Genomic DNA, 27,315 nt, shown 5'->3' with positions numbered 1-27,315 from the left:
TTTGAGAAAATGCTCTCTCACTCTAATTTTTATGAAGAAAAATTTGCTCAAATCTTAATTGAATAACATTCTTCCATTATATTTAAATATCAACATAATTAATCAAGCCATATTTAACAGTGAACACCTTTAGAAAAAAATCTGATCTGCTGCACATACAGTTTTTCAAATGAAAATGTAGTGTAATAGGGTAGACATTTTATAAAGTAACTATTTGTGTACCAAGTAGTGATGTTTAAGTGAAGCATTTGTACTGTTATTTCTATCATGCACACATTTTCTTTTCCTTTTATTTGTATTTTCCTTATGTGGTATATATCTGAGTATGTATTTTACAGCTGTTTGTATCTATACCTAGATATTCACTGGTTGTGTGTTTACACTACATTAAAGAAACTATATATTTACTGTGTGTTAGGACTGCTGAAAATAGGCCTTATACTTATTGTTTGGTAAATCCACACTAACATGCTTGTACGAGGATGTTAGGGATTAAGGATTATTCTCTGTTGACATTATCTTTACTTTCATGTGAATTTATGGTATTGTGATGAGCATGGAAATGAGTAAACAGTGTCAGTGTGTAAACCTGCCTTTGTGGCTTGGTTTATGTTTTATACAAGGGGAGCATTGTATATAAACAGCACTCTGATTTCATTAATTCATTTAATAAATATATAAAAGAATACTTCTAATATATGGTGGCATAGCTGTAACTTTTCATGCTGCTCTAACAGCTGGAGATCATTCAACATTTTGCGTTATATAACCTTATTTTCAGCTCAGTAACAGGATTGTAAAAGTTTACTTTTCACTGCCTCTTGTCTTCAGACTCTTAATGTATGAGAGTTATTTTTTTCCTTTTTAGTTTTATAAAACCATATTTCTAATGAGTCTGTTCATTTTTAGGATTTGGCTTATTTTTTTAATGGAGGGGTGAGGAAAGTAAATAAAATGGAAGTTTGTGATTTGAGAACTTTTTCTTACTTAAAAATACATTTTGATTTTCAGTTATTTTTTCTATATCAGTTGAAAATGTTGATCTGTTAGTTTGGATATTTAAAAGAAAATTAGCCAAAATATTGACATTTAAAACAGATAAATATTTAAAAAATTAAGTCCCTCTTGACACGAGAGACTGTAATGGAATCAACACTGGATTGTTAATGAATTATGGTTTGAATGTATCACATATATATTACGATTTTAAATATATGTGTTACAGTGAAGAAACTATAACATTTATTAAAGTAAATTTTAAGAGTCTGCCTTAAACTCCTAAAAGCAGCACAGGACGCAGTAAATGCTTCTACTTTGCACTTTTCTTACACAGTTTTATCTAGACATTGCAGCACATACATGACCAAATTCATCTTTGGTGTAGTCTTTTAATTTGTGGAATTTCACCAAAGAAATTGAGAACGCAGTATGCAGTATAACATCATGCACAGATCTCGGATTTCTGCATTCATGGTACCCAAGAATTCAACTCGGAGTTCCCTTACTTTTGTGGATTTAAACTTTAAACCTGAATAATAGATTGTGGGCGTGTCATTTTCCTTACATACACATGTGTGTATACATGATATGTTGTCAGTGGATTTAAGTGAATATTATAGGGGTAGGGAATACTAACTGTCCAGCTCTGCCTGTACAAATTTGCACAAATAGTTTGGTCATGATCAGGCAACTTTCACAGAGCTAGTTTTTACAGAACTCTTCAAAAATTGCTAGTAGGAAGTTTTGCTTTCTTTTCTATTGCAGTTATATGGTCCATATAGTGAGGGTATTAACATACATAAGAAATTGTTTTGTATTGAGTGTGTATGTATGTGTATATCTACACATACACACATTATACATATAATTACATAGACTCAGTGTACTGAGGTATTTTGTCAGGTAAATAGCTCCAGATATGAAACAGTAATCAATAAGCATGCATCAGGTTAGAAAAAATGTACTTATGACCCTAACCATTTGTAGTTTATTTAAAAGCATGCTTCCAATTTCTCTGTCTTCAGATATTTCTTACGATATAGGAGCTATATGTTATATAGCATCAAACTGTGATACATTTTCATTTGGATAACTGATAATGGGTTTACAGATTGTAGGTTAGATAGTATTTGAAATCACACCATTATTTTAATTCTTTCACATCTTGACATGTTTTTCATTGTGAGATGGAGCCATTGACTTTCATGGGTTCATACGATAATTCACCGGTGTATTAAATCATACAGAATATGCTATTGTTGTAATTCTAATGGACAGTTCATAAAGTGAACTTCATCCCAGTGCACGGGGTACATACAAGGTACTCTGTGCTGAGGTGAATTTCATGTATGGTGACTGGCTCTCTTTGGTGTAGCTCACTAAATTCACATAGTGTTCAGTAAGACTTTTGCTTGAAATATTGAAGAGGTATTTTAACAAATGATATGGAATAATCAAAACTTTGATTATATTTTACTAAGTTTATTTCAAACAGTATTAATATTCTTAGTTCTGGGTTTCAGTTAGTGTTGCCTAGTCAAACAGCTCTTTCCCATGTATGTTTTCTTTGAGTATATTTGAACACTTAGGTTCATAGTCCTCCCAATGTGAAATATTGATCTGGTCATACAAAGCTGTCTGGATTTGCACTTTCTTCATAGTTTCCCTGCATGATTAAATCTTTACAAAGGAGTTTCAAAACACTGTTGTGTTTAAAGTGCTGCATGTTCTTTTTCATTTGTTTGTTTGTTTTTGGGGGTCTTCTGCACAACACTTTGCATTTCTACTGCTCTCATTTTCAAAACTAAGTTTGTGTTTTAAATTGATGACAAATTTCATATATTTGGAATGTGGTCACATACCTAACTAATCCAAATTACAATAGGAAAAAGTACTATTGTTTAAAGTTAGATTTTTTTTTTAAATAAAGAAGTTGATTTTAAATGCATGGTTTTCTATAATATTGATAACAGGTAGGTAGAAATGTCATCAGTTCCATGGTTGATTTGTTGTTCTTAAACAATAATAGAAGTATAGCCTTTCATTGTAGAGATGCCTTTTATGAACAATTTTTGTGTTAGTTAACTAACATTTCTGTAGGAGCATATAGAAGTTCCTCTTTTCATTTAAAAATAATGTCACGCTTCATATACAAATTGTGGTTTTTGTAAGTTATTAAACTTTAATGAAGAATGAAGAGATAATTAATTCAGATTGGTATTGTTAGAAAATAAACAGTTGGTCATTTGTATCAGAAGAACACGTTCTTAATAAACTAGGAGCATGAACATACTGCAGGAAAGTAGAGCCCTGAAAGAAAGTGGAAGAGTTGGCAAGTGTATGGAAAAGTAATAGCATAAAGCAATATATCTGTGCTGCTTTTACATTGTACTAGGCTTAATCTTATATATATTCTGTTACTTTTTATTAAGCCTTGGTTTTGTTATTTGCAGAGGCTGTCCTATTTATGGGTATATAGTTAGGAAGAATAAAGTTTGCTATTCTAAAATATTATTTTATTCAGCCTTGACCTATTATGCATCAAACTTTAAAAAAAAAAAAAAGAAGACAAAACTTAATAGCGTTTATTTTTATCTTTCAACCTCTTCTTTTTTTCTTTTTTGAAAGAATTGTGGCTTTAACCCTACCATGAGCTCTGTGTGGATGGATCTTCTGCCTATGCAGATCCCATTGCAGGATCGAGGTCTTAATCTTCAGTTACAGTGTATGTGTTTCACTGACAATAAGAAAATATGAAAGATTTTTGCAACCATTGTACTTTTGACATATTCTCTCTAATTGGATTGAAAAGGAACAGAAATCGGTGTGCTCAGCAGATAGTTCATTATATGCAGTCATTTAACTCATCTGAACTTGCACCAGATCTGTAGTGACTAAAAGTACTTGCCTTCTGATGATCACTCGATGGTACTGTCCAGTTCCTAGTGTGCCTTTGTCCATGTTGCCAAAAAATACCCCACCCAACCCTTTGGTCATTGCAGCAGAAAGGTGAGCAACTATCTGTGGCAAGTATACATATTTGTAGGGCAGATACAGGAACCCATAGGAGTTATCCATTCCAGTCTTTCCATACCCGTCACCTGATCCAAAGTCCACTGACATCAGTGAGAGACTTGCAATTAGTTTCATAGGGCTTTGGGTGGGATCCTTGGAGGTTTCTGCTGGTTACTTATTGTCTTCTCATTTGGCTTCCTCTCCACTCTTAGTATCTCTCTATTTTATGAAAGAGAGAAGTGCTTCACTGATATTTCCTGTACTGTATTCACTGAAGGGTCCCCATGTGCAAGGCAATGTCACAGGTGACCACACCAATTGCAGATTCTTTCAACTACCTGTGATTTCCATGGAGACTGAAGAGGCACTCCCACCCTTTTGGAACAATATTTTGTTCGGAGACTCTGAGGAATTTTGCTGTGTGGCTAGGGTATTTCCATCTATAAATCTATCCATGTGGAACATTTCATGAACCATAAAGTTGTTTAAAATACTGTAGGGAGATAAATGGAAATGTGAACCATATAAGATGGTATTTTTCAGCATATTTTTTTATGGCAAAGAGAGAAAAATTACCATGCCACTACAGACTAGTGGTCCGTTTAGTCACGGTGCCATAGGACTCTTTGCCGCTTTTACAGATCTAGACTAACACTGCTACCCCTCTGATATCTTGTCTCTATTAATGCTGTATGCTTTGCAGGAATCCAGAAAACTGCAGTAATGCACCCAACAGTGCAATACTATGTACCTTAGGGAAAATTTCATTCTGACCCTAGCAGGTGATGAGCGTAACCCTGAAGCACAAGAATTAATAAAATTTAGACTTCTATCTTTGTAATTTTAGGATAACTGGATGCTATTCTTATTCATAATGTTGTCTATAATTAAACAAACAAAAAACCCCTCTGGGCCTGCTCTTGTGAAGCAAATGTCAGTTTTGTATGTGCAAGGTCCATAGAATTGAGCTCTAAGCCATTTGCTTCAGTAAAGTCTTGTGGAGGTCTGTTTCTCACCTTAATTATATGTTGATTGGTAACATGTTTTCTCTTATGTATTAAATGTGTTTCCCTTTCAGTGTTTTCTTTAAGATGACAGGAAATGATAATCAGTTACACCTTGTTGCTTGAAGAACTTTTGGGGAGAGAAGGAACATTGTCTGGGATCTCCCTGTTTTTTCATTCTGTTCCATTACTTCCTGGGGCTTGAACTGGGCCTCTGACCCATCTTCTCATGAGTAGGTTCCTTCCACTAATGAGTCAGCCAGAGGGAGTTATTCAAGGGTGACTTGTTCTTTCTTTCCTTCCTCTCCACTGTAGACTTTGCTGGTTTTATGTCAAAGTAACTCCAGTTACTTCACTGGAGTTACTTCAGATTCACTCAATATAAGAGGGAAGAGAGCTAGGCACTGAGGTCTTCATCTTGAATTCCCCATACTGTACAGTTTCTAAATCTCCATGTTGATTTTGGAACATAAATATATTTTTTCTGTCTTCTGTTTTCGGTGAGAATTTGTTCACTGAATGTATTTTGCTTAAATTCAAATCAAATTTCAAGGCAAAAGCTATTCTTAAAACAAAACAAAACACTTTTTTAAGAGGAAAAAAAATTAAGTGCCCAGTCCTGTTCACAGTTGCTCCTGCACATATATGTACTCCCATGCATAATCCCCAATGACTTCAGTAGGGCTACAAGCAGGAATAAAGAGATATAGTCAGTAGTAACTATTTTCACAATGGGGCCATTAGTTAGTAATCTTTTAATAGTATTCTGAAAACCAGGAATCAAAGCAACCATGTTACTTGGTGTTCTCCCTGTTACTTTTTTTTAAACCTTTTTTCCTTGTTTTTATTGTATTTTATATCAAGTCTGCAAACCTCTCTAATATGTTCTGCATATCTGAAGTATTACTTGTGTGTGTTTACAATATGTTCATATGAATATGATGTACTGTAATATGTTAATTATTGTCTTAAAATGTGAAAATAAGGGCACAAGAACAATATTAAACATTTTCAGTTTTATTGTATGTTTATTTTATTTGCTTCTTTAGTATACAAAATAATGTACAGTATTTTATGCCTATTGTGATTTGAGGTCCCAGTTCAGTAAGGTACTTAAATACATTGCCTATCTTTAACATGTTAGTTCTCCTATTGATTTAAAATTAGGCAGACGCTTATGTGATCGTTATCCATCTGATTAGGTTTTAAAATGAACAAGTTGATTGAAAATGAAAAATAAAAGCAATAGTCTAATGAGACAAGAAGAGGTATTAGGTGTGCAGATAAGAGGTAGTGATACATTACTCTTTCCCGTTTCAGAGGAACAGCCGTGTTAGTCTGTATTCGCAAAAAGAAAAGGAGTACTTGTGGCACCTTAGAGACTAACCAACTTATTACTCTTTCCCAGTCATGATTGGCATGTAGTAGCCATTCTTACTACTCTTATTTCATGCTTATTATTCCAAGTCCTTCCACGTTAGCTGCTTTTCTGATGCACTGTGGCTTGAAGGGCAGGGTAAAAACATATCCTCTTCCTGTAACCTAAAAACACCTGCTTTGACAGCCTGGTGATTCTGACAGATTAAAAAAATGTAAACCAAATTATGTTATTTGCACAGGCAAACATAAGCAAAATGATGTAATCATTTACCTACCTTTATTTGAGCACCCTCAGATATGTAGGATAGGTATCTTGAGTGGATCTTACTGTTACCTCTGGGTTTTATTTCGTCAGGGTCCTATATCCTTCTTCATATGCAGTTACTTATCATTTGTGGGATACTTTGTAAGGACAATTTGAGGATTGTAAAGTATTATAGAAAAGCATAACCACTTCCTAACTTTATTGGATGAAGGACCCATACAATACATACTCATGTTGAAGGTGATAGCTCTTTTGTTTAACTGTTTATTTTAAATTAATCATGCTTTGAAGGTGAATGGAACATCTGCTTCCTATTGGAGAGCTACATAAATCCAATCCGTCTGTTTATTCGTGTAAATGTTTTAGTTTGTGTGTGTGTGTGTGTGAATATATATAATATCTGTTCCTCTCACTCTAATCTGAGTATTACTAGAAATGTTTTGTGCACCAGAACCTTTATTTATGTAATACCAGCCTGAGCAGATGTTGCCTTTTGTGAGAGGGTTTTTTTTACTGTAGTGCCACCCACTCTGCAACTTGTTTTTTTTTCCATTATAGTGTTACCCGTCCATTCTCCTATGTTTGAGGTTCAGTAGCTTTGTCTACCTCTTCATATGAGACTTGTAACTCTGCTATTTCGTGTTATATTTGATTGGAAGTTACTAAAGAAGTTGTCAGCTCCAGTGCAAGGTATTTAACATCTGAGTGAATTTGGTGCTCATGAAAGTGATACTGGCTGAAAGCACTGGCTCCTGCCAAGTATAGTTAAGACCTGTGCATATTTCCTCTGTGCAGCTTTGCGAATGCACCTCAGCCTTGACTTGTAATGCTTCTGTTATTCCAGTCTTGAGCCTCTCTTGAGTGGAAACTGCCAAACATAGTGAATTGTGCTATGTTCTGTGGTAGTTTTTTATGAGAAAATGAGGTGACAAAGCTTGTTTCCACCTGTTGACTAAGTCTAGCTTAGAACTTGGGTCTCTGGAGCAGAAAAGCTAGTGCCTGCAGAGCTGTGATACTTAGTGTCCTAATTAAAAAAAAATGTTTTCATCTGTTCAGCCTTTTTTGGCTAGTTGCAAACATTTAAAGTAACTTCAAACTCATTTTCTCTTTCATTTAAAGGAAAATTAAAGAATGTGGTTAGAATTACAACTAAAATCAGACTAGGAAAAACAACTCAACATTAGGATTAGAGATTACCTTGTCATTATTTTAAAGGAATAGAAGGCTGTCTAAATGTGAAGGCCTACTCAGCTCATTAGAGATCTGTCCATACAACAGTGCATCTGTTTTGTATTTGGTAGAAATCTCCTTTGCTTTAGCTGGTGGTCTGAGGCAACCTATGAAACTTCTGCTTTCAGTATTACCTTTCTTGAATATTAAGTATTTCACAGAGAACTGTGATGATAACTTAAAGTATTAGGCAAGTTTGGTTAAAAAATTATCAAATTAAAAAGAATTTTAAATAAAATAAAGCTTATTAATAATAGAAAAGTAACAGTATTGGTATTTTGATGGCAACCATAAAGGAAATTTCTCTTTGTATGAGGTGTAATTTTATTTTCATAACACTGCACCGAGACGTTATACTGACTCTAACTTCCCAGCAGAAGTATCTTTCATCCATTTGATATGAATTTCTGTATATTTGTGCAGTCACTTTGAAATTGGAGCCAGGCTTGCTCTTGAAGTTGATGAGGTCCAGTCTGCCATGTATCTTTTGCTGATCAGTTCTAGACAAATCAACAATAATTTGGCTTGAGGTTTGACCAAAAACCAAGTGTTTGGTTTGACCAAAAACCAAGTGTACCAAGATAGGAAGCTGATAATTCTTTTCCTTTTTTGTAACACTGTTTTTTGTCTGTTTTGTTTCCATGTTCAGATCCATCATCTGTCTGCCATGTTACATCTGTAGGCAGAAGTCAGGTTAAAATTATCAGCTAGCATTACTGTGCTGTCTATCTAGCTTTGATGCAAAACCAAAAATTTTAGGGTGCATTGGAAATTCATTTTCAGACAGATATTAACTATGACCAAGATGTAGACTGTATTGAAATTAGCTCTCAAAATCACTCCATTTAATGTAATTGATAAGCACAGCACATGCACACTGTAAAATTATTCCATCCCAAAGCTTAAAGGATGGAAAATGTGAACTGTCAATGTATGGAGTTCATAAGCAAACAATTTGTAGCAAGGAGTCTGTTTTAGATGCTTTCAAAACTTTTTTCCTGATTTAATTATAATTAGAAACAGCTTACTTGTAATATTCCGCAACGTGAATGCAGGTGCTGCAGTGTCAGTCACGTTGCATATTCATATAGCTGCAGGAACAAATGGAGTACCTACATAATATCCATATTTGACAATCCGATGGGATTTGCCAAGCCTAAACTTTCATTTACATTTTAACCTCTTCAGGAGATGGGTTTGTGATTTAATTAGGCAAGGGAGGCCTATGAGTTATTTGTATTGCATGTAAAACCTCACACCAGTGCTTAGCTATATTGTGGTTTGGGAGATTTCTTGCAGGAATGTTTTTTTTTTTACTGGATGTCACTCTTTTGAGTTTGGTGTCTTTAATTGGTCTGTTTCTCTTATAGTTTTGTTCTTTTGACTGATTTTATTCAAATCCTTCAATGTAAGAAGCAGTCTTATTTTTATCAGTACTCTAAACCAAAATGTAATGTATCACTGAGAAGTTCTTGGTTACTGTGGTACTGCATTGCAGTGAAGATTTTGTACTGTAGTGTAGATTATCTTGATTTGCTGCAAGGCAGCTAAGTTAGCACTGAACTTTTGTGATTATGATACCCAGCTTTGACAGCAGCATATGATGATTCGCTTTCTGCCTTTTCTAGAAAGGGTTCTCAAGATGTTACATACCTTAAGGCTTGAGTAAATTTCAGTGGAGAAAATACCTTTCAATAAATGTTTTGACTGTTTGTAGGACACCTTATCCATGAAAAGACAAAGAATCATTTCATCATGGAAACATAATGATTGCCCTTTGGATGTGAGGATATTACAACCACACTGTCTTTTTGCATTTTTTTAATTAAAGTTTACCTGTTCAGCTGCTTATGTTCAAAAGTTTATTGAAACAGGCTAAGCTAAGTCAAGATATTTTTCTTTTGCTGTTTATCTTTTCTAAAGTGGAATGTTATTAGCCTACAGTACTTTTTTTTGCCTGTTAAATATCTTTTTTTAAAAAAACTTTTCCTTAAAAGAATGTCAAATATTTTTAGACCCACACACACACACACACACACACATAAAGAAAATGAAAAGAAATAAATAATTATAATACCTAACAAATGATTGAGAAATATTTTTTAAAAATCTAATTACCTTTAAAAAACCTTCAATGAAAAGCTTTTAATTAAATTTAAATTTTCTTCTGTAATATTTTGATACCATGAAAGCAGAACTGAGTGACTATAATATGTGACATTGACAAGACTGTTTCTTTGGTCCAAAATGTGTGAAATGGAAATAAGTAAATGACATAAATGGTGAAAAACACAATAATTAGTACTGAGTAAAATAAAAATCTTAAATGAATCCCCATCTATCCATAGAATCTCTATGGATAGTAATTCCATGCTCTAATAAGAATATAACAGTAGGGATCTATTATCGACCACCTGACCAGAACAGTGATAGTGACGATGAAATGCTAAGGGAGATTAGAGAGCCTATCAAAATAAAGAATTCAATAATAGTGGGGGATTTCAATTATCCCCATATTGACTGGGTACATGTCACCTCAGGACGAAATGCAGAGACAAAATTTCTTGATACTTTAAATGATTGCTTCTTGGAGCAGCTGGTACAGGAACCCACAAGGGGAGAAGCAACTCATCTGGCCCAAGAGGTAACTATAACAGGACCGCTTGGAAATAGTGACCATAATATAATAACATTTAACATTCCTGTGGGGGGAAGAACACCTCAACAGCTCAACACTGTGGCATTTAATTTCAGAAAGGGGAACTATGCAAAAATGAGGAGGTTAGTTAAACAGAATTTAAAGGGTACAGTGACTAGAGTGAAATCCCTGCAAGCTGCATGGACATTTTTCAGAGACGCCATAATAGAGGCTCAACTTAAATGTATACCCCAAATTAAAGAACACAGGAAAAGAATTAAAAAAGAGCCACTGTGCCTTAACAACTATGTAAAAGAAGCAGTGAGAGATAAAAAGGCATCTTTTAAAAAGTGGAAGTCAAATCCTAGTGAGGTAAATAGACAGGAGCATAAACACTGCCAAATTAAATATAAAAATGTAATAAGAAAAGCCAAAAAGGAATTTGAAGAACAGCTAGCCAAAAACTCAAAAGGTGGTAAGAAACATTTTATTAAGTACATCACAAGCAGGAAGCCTGCTAAACAACCAGTGAGGCCCCTGGATGATCGAGGTACAAAAGGATAAAGTCATCGCAGAAAAACTAAATGAATTCTTTGCTTCAGTCTTCACGGTTGAGGATGTTAGGGAGATTCCCAAACCTGAGCTGTCTTTTGTAGGTGACAAATCTGAGGAATTGTCACAGGTTGAAGTGTCACCAGAGGAGGTTTTGGAATTAATTGAGAAACTTAACAGTAACAAGTCACTGGGACCAGATTGCATTCGCCCAAGAGTTCTGAAAGAACTCAGATGTGAAATTGCAGAACTATTAACTATGGTTTGTAACCTGTCCTTTAAATCAGCTACTGTACCCAATAACTGGAAGATAGCTAATGTAATGCCAGTATTTAAGAAGGGCACAAGAGGTGAGCCTGACAATTACAGACTGGTAAGTCTAACGTCCGTACCGGGAAAATTAGTTGAAACAACAGTAAAGAATAAAATTGTCAGACACATAGAAGAACATAAATTGTTGGGCAAAAGTCAACATGGTTTCTGTAAAGGGAGATGATGTCTTACTAATCTATTGGCGTTCTTTGAGGGGGGTCAACAAACATGTGGACAAGGGGGATCCAGTGGACTTAGATTTCCAGAAAGCCTTTGATAAGGTCCCTCACCAAAGGCTCTTACGTAAATTAAGTTGTCATGGGATAAGAGGGAAGATCCTTTCATGGATTGAGAACTGGTTAAAAGACAGGGAACAAAGGGTGGAATAAATGGTAAATTTTCAGAATGGAGATGGGTTACTAGTGGTGTTCCCCAAGGGTCAGTCCTAGGACCAATCCTATTCAACTTATTCATAAATGATCTGGAGAAAGGGGTAAACAGTGAGGTGGCAAAGTTTGCAGATGATACTAAACTGCTCAAGATAGTTAAGACCAAAGCAAACTGTGAAGAACTTCAAAAAGATCTCACAAAACTAAGTGATTGGGCAACAAAATGGCAAATGAAATTTAATGTGGATAAATGTAAAGTAATGCACATTGGAAAAAAATAACCCCACTATACATACAATATGATGGGGGCTAATTTAGCTCCAACTAATCAGGAGAAAGATCTTGGAGTCATCGTGGATAGTTCTCTGAAGACATCCACGCAGTGCGCAGCGGCAGTCAAAAAAGGGAACAGGATGTTAGGAATCATTAAAAAAGGGATAGAGAATAAGGCGGAGAATATCTTATTGCCCTTATATAAATCCATGGGATGCCTACATCTTGAATACTGCGTACAGATGTGGTCCCCTCATCTAAAAAAGATATACTAACATTAGAAAAGGTTCAGAAAAGGGCAACTAAAATGATTAGGAGTTTGGAATGGGTCCCATATGAGGAGAGTTTAAAGAGGCTAGGACTTTTCAGCTTGGAAAAGAGGAGACTAAGGGGGGATATGATAGAGATATGTAAAATCATGAGTGTTGTGGAGAAAGTGAATAAAGAAAAGTTATTTACTTGTTCCCATAATATAAGAACTAGGGGCCACCAAATGAAATTAATGTGTAGCAGGTTTAAAACAAATAAAAGGAAGTTCTTCACACAGCGCACAGTCAACCTGTGGAACTCCTTGCCTGAGGAGGTTGTGAAGGCTAGGACTATAACAGGGTTTAAAAGAGAACTGGATACATTCATGGAGGTTAAGTCCATTAATGGCTATTAGCCAGGATGGGTAAGGAATGGTGTCCCTAGCCTCTGTTTGTCAGAGGGTGGAGATGGATGGCAGGAGGGAGATCACTTTGTCATTACCTGTTAGGTTCACTCCCTCTGGAGCACCTGGCATTGGCAACTGTTGGTAGAGAGGGTACGGGGCTGGATGGACCTTTGGTCTGATGCAGTATGGCTGTTCTTATGAGTATGGCTGCTATTTGCTTTGTTCAGACAGTACAGACATCTGTATAGTTAAGCATAGAGACTGAATCTAGATTTGTACCTGGGGAAGATTTTCCTTCCAGAGTACAGCAACAGTAAGCACCTGATCCATTGCCTATTGAAGTCATTTGGGTGTTTTTCAAGTGACTTAACTAAAATCCATGGAGTTAGACCAGTATAAAAGTCTACTGAGAGGAGAATCAGGCCCAGAATCATCTTCTCCTTCTCCTCCCCATCCTGCTCTTGGGTTGGGGGGAATAACAATGAGTAGGGCCCTACCAAATTCACGGCCATGAAAAAAGCGTCACAGACCGTGAAATCTGGTCTTTTGTGTGCTTTTACCCTGTACCATACAGATTTCATGGGGGAGACCAGCATTTCTCAGATTGGGGGTCCTGACCCAAAAGGGTGTTGCAGGGGGTCACAAGGTTATTTGGGGGGGGGAGGCGTGGTATTGCCACTCTTATTTCTGCGCTGCCTTCAGAGCTAGGTGGCTGGAGAGCGGTGGCTGTTGGCCGGGCACTCAGCTCTGAAGGCAGCGCCACCGCCACGCCAGCAGCAGTGCTGAAGTAAGGGTGGCAACACCATATTGTGCCACTCTGACTCCTGCGCTCATGCCTTCAAAGCTGGACGGCCAGAGAATGGCGGCAGCTGACTGAGGGCCCAGCTCTGCAGGCAGCAGCGCAGAAGTGAGGATGGCGTGGTATGGTATGGTATTGCCACCCTTACTTCTGGGCTGCTGCTGGCAGTGGTTTTGCCTTCAGAGCTGGTCTCCTGGCCAGCAGCCACCACTCTCCAGCTGCCCAGCTCTGAAAACGGCACCGCCGCCAGCAACAGCCCAGAAGTAAGGGTAACAGTACTGCAACCCCCGCTACAATGTGGGCCTTGTGACCCTCCCACAACTCCTTTCTGGGTCAGGACCCCTACAATGACATGAAATTTCAGATTTAAATAGCTGAAATCATGAAATTTACGATTTTAAAAATCCTGCGGCCATGAAATGGACCAAAATGGACCGTGGGTTTGATAGGGCCCTAACAGTGAGCCATTGACCATCAGCACCCCTGTAAGAGCTTGCCTGTGTTTGGCTGTAACCCAGCTCCTTCACTACTGAGTGCCACTACTGAGCATTGGGGCACGCAGCCCTCACGAATCAGAACTCTACCAGATGGAAAGATGGCAGACTCCGTGTGTTGGAACCCTAATCTTTCTTCCATTCACTTGAATGTAAGGTTGCTGCCACTTCTTGCTCTGTCACATTAAGGCTGAAAAAGAGTAGAAGGGAGTGGGCAACGGGGCTGGGTTACTGGAGACAGATTAGTGTGGGATAGAAATTCTGTGGGGAAGAATGGAGGCAGCAGAAAGGGCCTAGGCTTTCTGCCTTTATTGAACGTAGAGGGAAGGAAGAAAGGTGGAACTTTTGTGCTATGGAGATTGTAGGAAGGAGCTGGAGTCTGTTTTAGTCTTAACTTTCACTTAGAGCTTTCACTGGATATGCAGCTTGGAATCAGTTGTGCTCTCTCCACCCTGTCGGGCCATCATTCCTGTTTATTTATACTATGGTAATGTGCAGAGGCCTCAGTCACTTCAGAACCCATTATCCCAGGTGCTATAGAACAACATAGGAAGACTTAGTCCCTGCCGCACAGAATTATTCAGAATAATTATTTGAAAGGCTTGATCTACACAACCAGTAACTGATGTGTGTAAGTGCTTTTTTCCCCTATACTGCATCTAAAGCTCCTGAGCATATGTTTGAGGAGAGGTGAGACGTAAGCATTTGCTTCCATTGCAAAAATGTAATTCAAGATTTGATATGATAGCTTCCTGTAGCCTGCTGCCACTGTCAGCTCTACCATGCAAGGCCAAGTTGGAATGTGCTCTGAAATAAAGCTAAATGATGAATAGTTTCTGTTGAATATTAGGGTTCAGTTCTGCAAGGGTCGCATACTTTTGTGTTTAAGAAAATTGATAAAGAAAGTGACAACAAAAGCACACATGCTTACAGTAGACTAATTCACTGTTCATTTAAAGGAAAGCTGAATCCATTTGAGACTCTCTTCACTTTGAATAAATTGAAGCATAATTAAAAGTGAAGTATTTAATTTGCAGTTGTTACTTCTGAGCCTTCTAATGGTTGGTGGCTGGTTTGGTAAATAAAATGACACGTACAAATGCACAACAAAGCTTGTGTTGATTTTGTTTTGTTTTGTATTCTCAGGCTAAATTTTTCAAAAATGGTGCCTAATGTAAGGCTCCCACAGGTGCTTTAAGATGTGACCTGATTTTCAAAAGTGCTGAGCATCTAGAAGCTCCTATTTGAGGTGTGAAGTATTCCAAAGCACAAATTGCGGTTGAGTGCCTAATTCCCATTGACTTCAACTGCGGGGTGCTCAGCACTTTTGAAAATCAGATAATTTATTTAAGTGCTTCAATGTGGACATGGGAACCTTATTTTCTGTCTCTGTGTTTGAAAAACTTGGCCTCACTGAATGTGTCTTGCTGGTGTTGGAAGGTTAATTATAAGCAATATTAATTCTTTAGGTTTTGATCTGAAAGACATGGTATAGGTCAACAACTCAGCATGTGAAAAGTTCAGTGGGATTACAGTACTAATGTGCATAAAGCTACACATGCGTAAGTGTTTGTGAGATCAGGCCTTGGTTTGCATTGGATAGTGAGTAGAACAGATTCAGAAAATAAATAAATGTACACTGAAGCCTGGGATCGTGTATCTATCTGGGATCATGTTTTAGAATACAGCTTACATGGATAAGTATTTTAAATGTTAAATGATTAAATGTTCAACAGAAAACCAATTACTGTACAACTTAACATTTTGCAATTTATTTAATTTCGAAGTTGTCAGGGGAGAAACTTACATATGGGAGGTATGCATTTATAGATGTAATTTCATGCTGTCTTGTTTTCATATAGGACATTTCGATTGATTGGATTCAGTTTTCTGATAATACTTAGAAGCTTCTCTTCTGCTGGTGGGGAAAATAATGTAAAACTTTTTGCTCTTTTAATATTGTGAATATTAATACAATACACGAAAAAAATACCACCCCCCACCGCACACACCAGATTTTAGAAAATAGGCTGCCATTCTCTCCAATAAATTCTTAAGACATCAGTTGTCGTAGAGAGAATTCCTCTTCACAGAGCAATTCAGATATATAGATAATTTGTGCAGGGATGGCAGAGAACATTATACTAACTATTGTATAGCAGAAAGAAAACATCTGAAAATAGCTTGTTCCCAGTATTGAAATAGAAAAGGAAGATATAAAGTAAGTCAACACTTTAATACAAAAATAGCATGGCTCCCTTAGTTTTAAATATAATTATACAATAAAGCCACGCTATATTCTGTTACTGTCAGACTTAAAAATCAAAACTGGATTCACCAGTTGTAACACATATATGGTAAAGTGACAGAATATTGCCTACTAACACTACTTTCTGCGTCTTCAGCTAATAGACCTAAATATAAAGAATAAACTTCAATATATTACTCCAGTTACCTAGTTGCTTGGTAGGGAATATGTGACCATACAATTTATATAAACAAGATTATGGAGCCATGGTTTAGCTCCGACTTATAAAACTCAGACTTACAAAACTTTACTAAAATTTTCAACTTTAGATGCCTAAAGTTAAGCATAAAAATGTGTGGCCTATTTTTTAGAGTTGATGAACATCTAAAGTTCCCACTGATTTTGTATTTCTTTTATTTCTTTATAGAAATATTTTTATCGTGCACATTCATTGACACCTCCTTCTACCCATCCAGTGCTAACCAATAGCCAAAAAAGTAATTAATTAAAGTTAGAAACCCTATCTCAAGCAGAGCTTTTACCCTCAGAAAGTAGGCATACTAGAGAATCTGTGACCTCCATTAGTGATTTCACTATTGATTTTATGTCGAAGGTACTCAGATACTTCTGTAATGGGCTGCAGTATAAAACTCATGAGTGGGGTGTTAGGTAAATGCTGAACACTTCTGATCTGCTTCCAAAATCCCACTCTACATTGATAAAAACACAGTGTATTCATTTGTATTTCATGCCTTTTCTTTTGGTTGTTATGTTAATAGTTTTCATGTTCCTAATTGGCCAGTTATAATCTTTTTTTTCTTGATGTAAAAGCCACAAAGGAAGAATTAAGGTTGAAGTTATTGTAAGAAACTACACAACAGCTTGTCTTACTCTTTCTATTTATCCCCAAATCCCCTTCTAATAGAGATGACATAGACACTAGAGTCCAAAAATTTTAAAGGTATTTAGGCATTGATGCACTCAGTGTTGCAATGCCTTACTTGTTTAGGAGGACAAATTTCATTTTTAAAAGTGATTTAGGCACTTTGGAGCCTAAATCCCATTGATTGTGTGCCTAAATCACTTATGAAAATGAGATTGTATGCTCCTAAATCAGTTAAATGTTACAGCAATGACTAAATATATTTTAAAATCTGGGCCTTGGGCCCTGATTTAGCAAGGTTTTTAGCTACATGCCTCACTTTAAGCGTGAGTCACTGAAATAATTAGAATTACTTAGATGCTTAAAATTAGTTAGTTGGTCTGATTTAGTGTTTCTGTGTGCACAGCTGGTCTGAACCTTCAGATTTAGTGATCTTTGATGATGATACAGGAGAATATGGACAACCTTAGCTCCATACCCCCTTTCCTAGAGACTTATTTGGAAGTCCAAGTTGTTCCCACTCAGAATCCTTCCATGACTCATGGTGAGCTAGAACTCACCCTCTTCAGTTTGGGGCCAGTCTCCATCTTAACTGTGTCACTTAGGTACATTTGTAAAAGATGCATTTGGAATTGACAATCCTGGTTTCTGTGTTGAGACTGGTGCCACCATTCCCTGTTCCCCAACACACCTTTAAAACTCCGTCACAAGAGAAAAATGATTGCATATGGTCTGAGTAAGCCTTTTCTAACACATCAGAATTTTGGCTCTATCTAAGTTATTTTCTCACATAAATTGCCATGGTATCTACGTTCTTGAAACTCTCTTTATTAGATACATTAACACAAGTTGTACAGTTTTCTTGTCTGAATCCACAAATGCTTAACTGAATTTGAAATTGCTACATTTTTTATTCTATCCAGATTTTTGGCTATCTCAGATTCAGTATTACACACACATTTTCAACATATGACAGTGTTTTCCAAACTGGTTACTTTTCATTCATGTTACACACATCCATCCCCTGTTATGTATTGGTCATATTCCTACAGAGAGTCCAGACTCTTGTGAATTAAATCTGAAATGTGACAGGTTTAATTTTAATTTGTCATTCATTCATACTTGATATAATATAGAATGTAGTTCTCAACCTGAGGATGGGGTCTTGACCACCCAGTCCCTCCCATGGTGATAAATGGAAATTGAGGTACTTGTTAGATCCCAGGAAGATTGAAAGGGTATGGGTGGGGTCCCATTATGGAAAAGAGGTTCCCAGTATGGATATAGGTTACCATGAAGGAATGTTCCATGGCAGTTGGGAAGGAGGATAAAAATCTAGATAGTTCTCTGTAAACTTTAGAGTAAAAGGTTTTCTTTTATGTAACACCCCATATCCTGCAGTTCTAACACAGTAACCAGTGGAAAGTTTATTAAAAAAATTGATAAAACTATTGAGTATGGGTTTGTTGTAATAAGGAGTTAAGTCAATCTTGAAACCAAATGAATACAAATCAAATTAAAAGGCAGAATCAAGTCTGTCTTTCTGTCTTCTAATCTTGAAAGTTATCTATTGCTAATCGTGTATTTATAAAGGGCTTTTGTTGTTGTAACTTATCAATGTAGGAAGGTTTTTCATGTTCTGATGAGACTTTCTATGGAAATCTGAACAAAATGCTCCATCACTTACTCCAGCATGACTTTAATTAGGTAAATCAGTGTCGTGTGATGAATTGCTGAGTGATGAGCATTGCTGGCCCACTTTAAGCTTTCATAAGTGACTATGCTTTACTTATTTAAAAGTGAAAGGCTGCTCAGGAAAGAGGGATGTGTCAAAGCTGTCATCAAATTCTCAGAATTGCTTTGAGTGGTTGTAATGTTCTCCCTTTAGTGCTGACTTTGAAGACTTGAAAAAGGTTACCACAGAAGGGCGAAAAAGTATTTCAGAGGTGGAAAAAAAGTTAGTTTCTTTTTGACTATGCAAAGAAGGCTTAAAAGTAGGTGTGTGTTTGTTTGTTTCATTCCTTACTTGTTTTTTGTTTTACTCGGTGTAACTGGAGTATTAAGCCTTGTCATCTCTATTTTATTGGGATGGCTCCTTGGAGAACTGTATAATTGGGATGAGAAATTTTATAGCCAATGAGGGTGTGTTGGGATGAATCTTTCACAAAAAAAGTAGTTCTCCCAAGTCAGCAGTTTGAATTAAATAGATGTCAACAAAAACAAATATGAGAGGCAGATTCTCAGGTGACATGTATAGTCAATGGGACAGTGCCAGTTTATACAAGCTGAAGATCTGGCCCACGCTTTTAAATAGTTTAACTAAAAATCTTTCCCCTCTTATTTGCTCTGGTTTCAGTCTCTTGTGATACCCTAATCTCACTGGATTGCTAATTTTCCAAAGAGCCCTCTAACAACAATGAAAGTCAAGATGATATTTTCAGTGCTTAAAAAGAACTAGAAGAAAAGTTCACCTTTATGGGTGAGCTTGGGGAGAAAAAATGTTTACTCTTTGATGTAACACAGAACCAAGACAAATCTGGAAATTCTAGTCCAATAACTCTTGTTTGTTTACTGTAGAGCCGGTAGTTAGAAAGCTAGAGAGTGCTGCCATTTAGTAGGAATCACATATTTTTTTGTACTACCAAGCTTCTCAGTTGATTGGTTACTAATTCAAAGTGGTGGTTGTTCAGCCTGTTTCAAGTACGGTCTCTTCCTGTTGTGCCTTGTCCCATATCTTGCCTCCCATTCATGTACTAGCAAATTATTGTAAATCCAATATCTTTACTGATTTGTCACTGTTTGTTGGTGAGTCTGTTTGGCATACTCCTTAAAATATACTTTATTTAATTGCTTTTAGTATTACACTGGTGTTAGCTGTATTTTCCAGCTTTTAGGGTCTGATTCAAAGATCGCTGAATTCCGTGGAAAGACTCAGTGGTATTTGCATCAGGTTTTTAGCCTAGAAGTCACTTACATTCATTTTTTTCTGTGCAGCTGCTTTTTATGCTAGCTGTCTGCCAAACCCACTATGTAAGGGAGGGAGGGGGCACTTTGGGAGCAAAGTGAGATGTGGGCAGGGAAGGGGCCATGTTGAAGCAGAGTTCCACTGTGTCTTACCCTCCGCTGGTCTAAGGCTTTTTCTACACTATGCACCTTTTAGCGACACAGCTGTGCTGCTACAGCCGTGCAGCTAAAAGGCGTAAAGCTGCTGTTTTTCAGCAGGAGACAGCTCTCCTGCTGACAAAAAACTTTCACCCCCAAGGAGCGGCAGCAGCTTTGTCGGCAGGAGAATGCTCCTGCCAACAACGTGCTGTTCATATAGGTGCTTTTTGTTGGTAAAACTTTTGTCGTTCGCGGGTGTAGTTTTTTAACACCCCCGAATGACAAAAGTTTTGCTGATGAAGTTCCAGTGTAGACAAAGCCTCAGTTAGAATAGGCCCCCTGCTGCTTTCTCTTCTGACAGGGCCAAGGATAGGGGAGCCCCAATTGTCTCCCCGCAGTTGCAGTTTTTCACCACATCCGTCCACAGTTTGGACGCAGTGGAGAATCAGGGTCATAGCTTTTAACCTATAAGATAACTCCTATAATGCTACTTCTGTACTTCACAGTTTTTGGAAGTATTCTTGAAGGCAAGTAATTTTGCCTCTGAATTCTTCTGATTCACATTCATTCTCTGGCAGAATGAACTATGGAGAAGAGAGAACAGTAACTGCTGGGCTCTGTAATGTACCACAGTGCCAAGGACAGATGGAGGAAGCAATGATATTGCAGTGGCAAATGGCTGTCTTGTACGCCCTCTGACAAGGAAATTGTAATCTGAGGCCAAGTGTTTCATTTAATTATTGATTCTGATGTTTCATCAGAAATAGGAAGTTATTTCCCTAGAGTAATTCATTTTAGTTTCCTGATATTTAAATGGGAGGGTGAAGAGAAGGTAGTTGCAGTGCGGAAAAAGAGAGCTTGTGATTTAAAAAGTATAAATTTTCAAGGTGAATTGAAAAACGTTGCTCCCACCGAGGACTGATATCAGAGTTCTGTGTTTTACCTTTAGTAACAGAGGACAGAATCAATTCAAGCTGTATCAGAAATTTCACTCCACCTGTTTTAGGGGTTTGTGACATTCCCTTGTATGGTGAGGGAAACACATAGGGCCTTGTATTACAGGGTCCAGCACTTCCCCCCAACTTTGAGCCCAGAATCCTGATCTCAAGTTTTTGCAGCTAAGGAAGTATGAAATTGATATTTCCATTTTGTTTTAAAATTACTGTAATTTTAAAATATATATGCTTTTTACAGATTTGGCATCTGAAGCAAAGCATTGTATTGACATTAAAAGTGACACTATTCAAACAGTGTTAGCAACAGAGCTGGTGGAAAACCAAGGAAAAGTAATCAGCAACCCCTGAGTGGATCATCATCATCATCACAAATTGAACTTGGGATCTCTAGATCTTAATATATGAGCCTCTGCTGCCTGAGCTAGAAGACCCTGGTGTGTTAGCCATGGCTGCAGTAGGCTCATCAGTCTCTAGATGGCCTACCCACCCCTAGAGGAGGATAGCGTGCCACACCAAGTAGGCATAGCTTACATACTTCCCCTGGCCAGGGAAGTATGTCTTGAGCTTCAGAAGTTTCCTAGTTCCCCATAAGGGCCACTGCTTGTAATGCTGGTGCCCCTCAGTGGGTCGTTGGCCTTGGGGATTGATCATGAGATCTCTGGATCTCAATACATGAGCTGCAATAGTGTGAACTAAAAGACCCAGCTCTCTTAACCAAGCCTGTTGTAGGCTCATCCATCTCTAGTTGGCCTAGCCACCACAGAATGCCGCACCAAGTAGGGGTAGCTACATATAATAGACAAGTGCCTTGAGGAGAGAGTGATGCTTGTTCACTAAAACCGTGAACTGTGTATGAACCAGTCATCTAGAGACGAAAGAATTACTGTTCCCAATTTCTTAAATCATTGTGTTTCCCACAGGGTTTATCATCTTTAAATATCTGCTACCAGTCTATTTGATGAATAATTTACTCAAAGCTTTCTGATGCGAAGTTTGACTTTCTCTGTGAAGAACTAGGACAAAGTCTCTCTCCATCTTTAGAGAAGTTATAAAATAGCAAACCTGCCTATCACAAAGAACATCTTTTTCTTTCATAGTATTAGTTTTGAACTGGGAAGTGCAAGCCCCTCATCCTGAAAAGGCTTATGCACAATCTGAATTTAGCATTGATTTAGTTGGGGCTACTTACAATAAATTAAGTTTAGCACAGGCCTTTGTAGGATCAGGGTTCAAATTACTAAAAACCCGTTTTAAAAAGTTTAGGCCCTGATTCAACAAGATATGTAAAGTACATATCTGTACCGTATAGAAAGTGAGTAATCCATGGGAATACTTGCATGCCTTAAGTTATGTATGTGCTTCGGTGCCTTGCTGAATTTTAATGTTTTCATCCATATTTAATTAGACTAATGGTACCTTGTTTGAATTACAGAAAATAACTGTGCCTATGGTGTTAGTACATGTTCAGTTAGTGCAAATGTAACCCCCGCACTTCCTGGGTGGGGTGTTCTGTCCCCTCTAGTGGCCCTGAGACCACTTAGAGAGAGCTAAGATGAGTCTTCTCTACAGCCTTAGCTAATAGCCACTTGGCTTCCAGTTCATGCAGTAGAGCTCATGTACTAAGTTCCAAAGGTCTCCAGTTCAATCCTGCCTGCTGACAGCCGGGGTCTGTGGGTATTACACAAGTAAACACAAAGATGTACTGACAACATAGGCAATTACAGTGTATGAATGAGATATAACAGATAATGTCAGATTAGTTTTTCTTTAATTTGTAATTGACATTTTATATATTAAATTAATGTCATTTAATTTTACATGTGGAACAAGAGTAATTTCAAGGGTGATTAACTCTCAATAGATATTCACTTATGTATTATGTTTACTACAAGATGCAGAGGAAAAAAATATAAGGATATATTGATTGCTGGTACTGCTGCTAAAACCTTATTAGCCTTAATCTTATTAAAAACTGCAGGAAAAGACAAAACATGGAACACAGGAAATTAATAAGGCTGAATTTACGGGGGTGGGGAGGAATGAAAACAAAAGTTTGACTATTCATAGTTAAGATCCCATGAACAACTTTCTTTGTGACTGTACCATGGGTTTGGTGTACATTACTCACACGGTAGATTAATACCTACCGTAACTATTTCAGATTCTTTTCAAACTTTTGTAAACTCTGTTTTTCCTTTGGTGTTGAATCACTCACCATGTAATGGGCTGAAGTGAAAGAAGGATGTGTTTAGGCTGTACTGATAGAGCAGACTGGCTAGAGATTCTGGACTTATGGGAAGGAAATTATTAAATAAAATTAATGTAAGTAACAAGATGTTCACTTTTTTTTATCATTTTGCTTCTCTGTTGTGTGCCTATTACTGTTTGTGTTCTCTAAGGTCTTCAGTACATAGACTGGTTTCAGAGTAGCAGCCGTGTTAGTCTGTATTCGCAAAAAGAAAAGGAGTACTTGTGGCACCTTAGAGACTAACCAATTTATTTGAGCATAAGCTTTCGTGAGCTACAGCTCACTTCAGTAGCTCACGAAAGCTTATGCTCAAATAAATTGGTTAGTCTCTAAGGTGCCACAAGTACTCCTTTTCTTAGTACGTAGACTGTCTCTATGTATTTATACAGAACTGAGCGCAGTGTTGCCCTACTCTCAACTGGGCCCTTTGCGTACTGTTGGGATACAAACAATAAATACTCCTCTTTGTCCTTGATGTGGCACTAATAAGGTCACGTTTTGGTATTTTTGGGAATTATCATCTCTGAGCACCAGTGCAGCAGGGAAAGGGAGGGGCTAGTGTAACCCGCATGCTTCCTGGGTGTGGTGTTCTGTCCCATCTAGAGAAATACATAAAGAATTCTGCTTTACTGCTATTGTTTGTAGACTACATTGGGTCATGGTGGGAATCTTCTGTGGCTAGCTGGGTCTTTGATTGTTAGTGTTTGTACTCTTATGGAGAGCAGAGCGGAGCAGCAATTATGGGTTTTTAAAGATATTGTATTGATGAAAAGTGAAAATACTGTAATTTCTGGACTATAGGGAGAATATGCAAGAGACAGTTCTTTGATCTGTCTTGTATACAAGAAGGAACTCGTTGTAGTGGTCGTCTTTGGAAGGGAGAGTTTTAAGGAGGATCTGTGGCTGAGTAGAAGGTTCCTGTAAAGTTAGAATGTAATTTGTACATTTTTAGGTAGAATATAGGCTACTATCAAGGGAATATGTAGCTCATGTTGGAAGTGTATCAAAAAGTGTGGTACATAAGATTTAGTATGCTTCTGTAAGACTGAAGTAGTTGTTCAGGATAACGGGCAGTGTGCTAGTGTAATGCCAAGAGACTCTGGTCATCAGCAGGCGGGATTGAACCTGGGACCTCTGGAGTTTAGTGCATGAGCCTTTACCACATGAGCTAAAAGCCAATTGGCTATTAGCTAAGGCTGTAACGCAAACTCATTTTATCTCTCTCTCTTTACGTGGTCTTGGTGCCACTAGATGGGACAGAACACCACACCCAGGAGGTGGTGGGTTACACTAGCCTCTCCCTTTCCCTGCTGCATTGGTGCTCAGAGATGTTAATTCCCATAAATTCCACCTGCAGACATTGTATTACATCAGAGTCCGTGAAAATTAAAAGGTCCTAAGGCTTCCATGTGTAATTGATAATGTTTATTGATGATGATTGGGGAAATAGGATAACTAAAGATTTATAGGGAAAATTAGACCTACTGATTAGGGTAAAATTTTCACAACAATTTTAGTGATTTTGGAGCTTAAGTCCCAGTTTTAAAAATGACTTGGGCATGGGTTGCCTATGTCAGAATGAGAATTAGGCTCCTAAGTGCCCAAGTCACTTTTAAAACTGGGACTTAAGTTCCAAAGTACTTAGGTGGTTTTGAAAATTTATCTTATATATTTAACTGGTACTAATGTGTAAAAGATTTCTAGAGTCTTTAGGTGGAGCCATTTTGAGGTATTAGTGGAGCAAAACATTTTAGAACAATTTTTAAAATGTAAAAATATTTGTTCTAAGGCCCGTAACTTGAAAATACTTTGTCTGAACAGTATCAGAATTTCACCCAAAACTAAGACTAAGCATACACATTTTTCAGTCCAAAAGGAAGGATGTTTTTGTGAGAAAGTTAGGGTGTCAAATTTGGGCTTAGAAAGGAAATGGTCTCCAAACCATAACTGTGGAATGGCAACTGCAACTCTCTCTAATGTTTTACAAACAACGTTCTGACAAAACATTTTAAACTGTCATGGTAAAATATTCTGTAACTTTATTGGCATTTTAAATAATTGTCAAAGAAATTCACGAAAGTGTTCTTCCCTGACCAGAAGTTCCTCCATTACACTATGATCTGTAAATGCCAAAATGTTATGTTAATGAAAAATTTCTATAAATCATGTACAGAAGTTTAGAATATGGAAGGATGTCTTAATCTGAAAACCTTAAATATACTACTCTAGAAACTTCCTGGCCTTACACACCCCTTGATACTGGTTTGTACTGTACCTTCCGGCTGAAGTTTAGCTATTGTATTACTTGTTCACCTTTCTCAACATCTTTGCATGTTGTTGTAAAGGGTTATCTCTGACTGATAAGCTCCTTAGTTACTCTGCACAGGGCTTTTCTTTCATAATTATTCCCGGAAGATATTTATAGATACAGCCTTTACTTGTATGCTTTCTTGTTGGACTAAAATGACTGTATATGAATGTTTGGGTTTTTTTGCATCTTCATGTGGCTGCTGAAGAAGAAATACATTGCAAGATATCTATGTAGAGTCCTGTGAGGTATATTCCATTGTTCATATATAACATAATAGCCTTGCCAGCTCCTCCTCTCTTTCTGGCATCCTGTAATCTTTTTTTGGGGGGCGTTGGGGTGGGGGTGGTGGCTATCAGGGAGGTAAAGGAAAGAGTGCAACATTAGACGAGAGTGAATGATGGTTGGAAGTGGCAGGATGAAACAAGAATGTACAGTCACTTGTGCTGTTAAAAAGCTGTGGAAGTGTTATATTAGCCATTTTGCTTTCTTTATGATGTTTTAGCACTAATTCTTCTTACCAGCCCATGATCAAAAATTCCTCTTTGTAGCATGCAATCTCCTACAAGCACATATTTTGTTTCCTAGCTGGCAGCATTGAAATGATTTTTTTTTTCTATTTTACCTACCTCATAAACATATTTGTAGAAATTTTGTTGGCTGAAATCTGATAAATCATAGAATATCAGGGTTGGAAGGGACCTCAGGAGGTCATCTAGTCCAATCGCCTGCTCAAAGCAGGACCAATCTCCAATTTTTGCCCCAGATCCCTAAATGGCCCCCTCAAGGATTGAGCTGACAACCCTGGGTTTAGCAGGCCAATGCTCAAACCACTGAGCTATACCTCTCCCCATGAAAGGAGGAACTCATGACCTCAGATTTTAATTTCTTCATTTCATATCCAGCACCATTTGTTCAGGGAAGACGATGATGTATTTTTCCATAAACATTTCTTTATTTGCAAATAACACTTGAACTGATGACCTTTTGGTGACCTTTAATGGGAAGGAAAATTTCAGTGTAAAATTTCAGTATGTGTGAGCCCTGGCCCCATCCCGGAGCCCTCACCCCCTTCTGCAATCCAGCCCACTGCCTTAGCCCGGTGAAAATGAGCAAGTGAGCAAGAGTGGGGGAAGAGCGAGAGACGGGGTGGGGCCTTGGAGAAGGGGCCGGGCAGGGGCAGGATCTAGGGGAGGGGTAGAGGTTGGGGTAAGGGTGTTCAGTTTTCTGCAATCAGAAAGTTGGCAACCCTACATTATAGACAAGAGGAGGGAGTCCCCTTTTTAAAACCAGATCAATTCCTCCAAAGGAAAAATGGTCAACAACTTCCCCAAGAAACTTTGAATAAAGTCTTCTGCACAAATTATGCACGCAAGTCCTGCTGAACTGTGTTCTATTGGGGAAGCTGGCTTGGCACCTAATTCTGTCCTCCAGATTATATGGTGGAAACGAATGTATTTTTAAAGGGGAACATTCCTCTGCTCTGTTTTGTATTAATAAGTTTTAGATAAACAGAGTTCCTCTTTCCATGCTTTCCTTTATATATTATAGAACAACTTTAAGCT

The 27,315-nt window shown here is 37.5% G+C and overlaps 1 protein-coding gene across 23 annotated transcripts in view; it reads left to right on the top strand.

Annotated features, from left to right (window-relative positions):
* Nucleotides 1–27,315, top strand: part of CAMK2D (calcium/calmodulin dependent protein kinase II delta) — a 260,865-nt gene that overhangs the window by 2,588 nt on the left and 230,962 nt on the right. The window lies entirely within an intron of this gene.

Source organism: Caretta caretta, chromosome 4 (assembly GCF_965140235.1).
Source record: "Caretta caretta isolate rCarCar2 chromosome 4, rCarCar1.hap1, whole genome shotgun sequence".
Lineage (NCBI taxonomy): Eukaryota > Metazoa > Chordata > Testudines > Cheloniidae > Caretta > Caretta caretta.
This window is presented reverse-complemented; position numbering and strand designations above follow the sequence as displayed.